This window comes from Notothenia rossii (genome assembly GCF_949606895.1).
Source record: "Notothenia rossii genome assembly, chromosome: 2".
NCBI classification, from domain to species: domain Eukaryota; kingdom Metazoa; phylum Chordata; class Actinopteri; order Perciformes; family Nototheniidae; genus Notothenia; species Notothenia rossii.
In genome coordinates, this window is record NC_136904.1 from 59,673,199 (window position 1) to 59,677,843 (window position 4,645).

Sequence of the window (4,645 nt, forward strand, 5' to 3'; positions counted from 1 at the left end):
CGCAGACAACGCGATTGGCTGCTAGCCAGTGGGCCTCGCTCCGGCCAATCAGGTTTGGGGGCACGTTCTCGCTGTATTTATAAGGCTACAGTCTATGCTCCCAGTAAATGAGAATAATCGATAGGCTGTGACGATTTATTATATAAAGTCGATATTTAAGCAGACAGCTCTCTCTCTCAGGGATTCTCTCCCCTTAGAACTGGCAATTAATCAAACCTGAAGACTTGAATGTATGAAATCATCTGTTAAAAAGTCGTTGAGCTTTTTATTTGAAATATTTATTCTAGGTAGTTAAAAGGTTGAAACATTATAGTTCAGAGGCTATAAGTAATACACCTGACTAATACCTAACCAGATCACAGTGGTGAACCGTCAGGGCCTTCAAGGTATTCAGAGAATACCTGGAAAACTCAGATAAGGAAAAACAAAAAATCGATTTAATTATATAAATAAAATGTAAATAAAATGAATAAATGAGAATCGTATCTGTGTTGTTGATCTGTATTATTACAGTGTTACGTTGATTTGTTTGTCTTTCTCCGGCCAAGCACTACGCATTTGAGTGGTTTTGTGTAATAAAAAAAAATGCAACCAATCAGATATATTTCTGGGTCTCTGGGTAGAATATCCTTCAACCAAGGTATTCTATATTCTTGATAGAATTCCCTGGCCGTTACACTGAATGAGAGCGGACGTTTGGATTGACAGTTTGATCAACCAATCATATATTGATTTGCAGTGGCGTTTTTATATGTACAAAAGTGGTGGGGCACAAAAAACTTAGATGTCTATAAGCTTCTGCAGTGAAGTTCATGGCACTGACTCTTCAGGTTTACAAATATTATATTTTGACCTAAATCAAAATATAATATTATTTTCAAAAGCTTTTTTTGTCTGATGCTTCGATTAATTTTAAACAGACAGTTCAACAAAAGGATACCCAAAAAATGGAATTTTATCATTTAAATATTGAATTGTCCTATCTTAGTAAGATCCCATTTTCAATAAAATTGTGGTCTTACCTTTTCTTGAAGATGAAGTCCATTTGCCTATCCTTCTGGAAAAAAATCTCTTACTTTTTTTAAAAAGTCCTCATTATCTTCTTGTAGTTTCAAAAGTCTATCATAAATAGAATCGATAGATTTATGATTCGAAAATTATAAAACTGGGTAGACATGTGGATATTATCCGGCTGAACAAAACGTGCATTTATCTAACAGGTACGTTTCCCACAGATCTTATTTTGAGTTATTTTTCTAAAATCCTATGGAGAAATCTCATTGCTTTTTTGAGCCATGGCTCTAAACTGCTCAATAGGCACACACTGTAGACACTAATTAGAAGAACACAGACTAAACACAAATGTACAGACGAAGCAGATGATTAAACATGATCTTAAAATATATTTTATATATATATTATTTTTTTGCATTTTGTTGTACTCATTATTTTTAATACTTTCTGCTGACACTAGGTGGGGCTGTGCCTCGGTTCCAGGTTACTCTAGAACAGTGCTTCTCCAACTTTTTTCAGTAATGTCCCCTTTGAAACATTTTCTCCGCCAAGTACCCCCTGACCGACCCCAAACATTTTTGATAAAAAAAAGCCTATAGGCCTATAAATAATTGCAAAGATGGAAGTAACACATGCGTGACTTCCGGGCAAAAATGACGGCTCCGCCCACTTTTGGGGAAAAAACAAAGCTGTCATTTGAATGGCGGTCAATTCAAATTCTGAAGTTTTTGCCAATCCGATCAGAAATGTAAGAAAACCGTGGATTTTTGGATCTTCAAAGAGCCCGGTTACAATGGCCAGACAGGCAAACAATTACATTAAATCATTGGAAATCGACGAGCGGGCTCGATATATGGTTAAATATAGCAGTTGGCAATCGATCTCCATACATGAGAGTAACATCTACGTCACTTCAGGGCGAAAATTACGGCCCGCCCACTTTTGGGGGAAAACACTGTATGTCTATACGGCGCTGATTTGAAGGGCAATTAAGCCTGAAGCCACAGAGCTCTTCTTTTACTGTCCTTTTTTCTTAGAGGATGAAGTACAGAAAAACGTAACTCTGGATTTATTTTAATGTTTGAGGTGCAATAAACGTCTTCGCTGCTTTCTGTGTATTTTGTGGCGGAAGTACAGCGCCACTTACAGGCCCAGCATAAGTACTACAGCGTCTCCAGCAGGTCGAGCGGTCTCGTTTGGACGGACACGTTTCTTGAGCCGATTCCGTGTGGACGGAAGACTTTTTTGATGTGGACATCACAGGCTTCCCGCTCAGCCTGTCACGCTTACGTCGGAGGAGGGGCGAGATTAACCCGAGCAATAACAGCTAATGACGAGTATGGCAAATCAAAGTTGTAACAAGCAGTAGCGCTGAGCAAAGTGTGTGGGGGGGGGGGGGGGGGGGGGGGGTCTACAGAAGGTCCAGTTGTGATAGACACAGTGCATATCACTAACCTGCCCTGGCATGCATGGTGTGGGGGGGGCCATTAACCAGTTCCCCACTTCCAACCACATTCCTTCAGTGCTTTTGCCTCATACCACACACACTTTGAAAACGTGGCCTTATTTTCACTTCTTTTTTCAACACTTTACTTGGAACATCTTTGAACCTGTCTGCTAATAAATGCTTGTTTCGAAATTGTACAATATGTCCTCTATTTCTACCATCTTCAGTCATTTATTTCGGAAAATGCCTAAGTTTTAAATGTTCTGCAAAGTTGCAGTAGAAAATTCAACTGTAGAGCTGGTGCATTAATGGGAAACCCTTCAAGTTTGAGCACCCTCTATGAAACCTCAAGCTACCCCACAGCACCCCCTAGAGAAAATCTCTGGCGCTGCCACTGCTCCAAACTTCTGTAGGTTTAACACTCCCAGCATGCTGCCGGCTGCGCTCCATCAGGACCGAAGCCTCTCCACCTGAACAGTTTCTTCCCCTCTGGGACAAGGCCCAGGACCCCCACTGACACTGACTATTACCCACCTCACAAACTTTATACATTGCATTAATGCACATCACATCATGCGAACAATATATCTTTCTTTTTAACATTGTAAATCCTGCTCCTTGCTATGTCTTTTTAACTCTGCACAGCTCTCCACTTTGAATATAGTATTGTCATATTTTATTATATTTTACTGTACTCAGTTTCTCACATAATTATATTTTGTGTAAATATTGTCTTTATTTTTTCATTTGTTGCAATAGTCTGAACATTGTTTTTTTTAAATAGTTTTTATAATAGTTAAATTGTTTTATTATTATTATGTTGTCTCTTTGTATACACCACATAATTATACCAAAGGTTTAAACCTACTTGGTAATAAAACCGATTCTGTTTCTGATTCTGATTTGGATAGTCAAAAGTTAGTGTTCTTTGACAAAATCACTTTCAGTGTACATGGTTAAAGCAGGTTTTACTCACATTTGTTAAATTATAAAAGTGTCTCTCACACACACACACACACACACACACACACACACACACACACACACACACACACACACACACACACACACACACACACACACACATACACACACACACACACACACACACACACACACACACACACAGCTGCTCTGTGTGCCACAGTACTGCTGCAGCACTCAGCTGTTGCAGCACCCCCTCTCTGCCTTTCTCCTTGAATCAGGTCTCCTCTGCTGGGGATATTCGTCCTAAAGAAAAAATGTTTTAGAAATCTTAACCCCCTTGCTCTAAACTTTAAATGTGCTCTTAAAAATATATCAGCTAGTTTCTGTAACACAAGGCTACAGCTTCTCTTTTGCTCAAAAGGATTCACTCCTACTTTACTTACTTGACTTTTGGGGCCTTGCTGATACTCATCGCTTGCATTGCTGCCAATCAAACCAGGACTGGAGGCAGTGGCGGTTCTAGAACATTTTATATGGGGTTGCAAAGGGGGGGCAAGAGGTCATGCCAGGGTGGCATGGGAGGGCGGACAGTACGTGGTATTTTATAGTGTATACAACCTATTTATTGTTAATTCATGCCCTAACACAAGTGTTCTTAATACACAAGAGAAACAAGGTGTTCAGACAAACAATCGGGTGCCTTTGAGTCCCCCAAGCTTACTTCAATCATTTTAAATGAAAGGAAACTACAAAATGTATTTTATAGCAATTAATTAATGGAACAGGTTGTTTTGCATTACAATGTAAAACTAAATATATATATATTGTTTTTTAAAAATTGGTTGATTAGACAGACATATTTGCATATCCTCACTAAGCATTATTACATATTAATTTAATATTAAAGAAATCAAAATGGCCCATTATCCCAAAATGTAGCTGCTAATATAATCATATGCTTGTCAACTTCAACTGATCAAAAATAAATTCTGAAAAAATACTTGAATTATCTATGAAATTGCAATATTGACACTTGTCCCTCAGTTTGTTTCAACCCCGTCACGCCATACCATTTATCCTCCTATTAAAAATAATGGATCAGTCCATGTGTGATCTGCATTGAGGGAATTACATCACAGAAGTCTTTTGAAGGAAAGATGGCAAAGAAAGGCAAGTGTCAGTATCTTCTCTTACCTATATTTCAGTTTTTGTATTTTCAGATTAAGATTGACAAGTTCACATTTCAACTCTGTTATA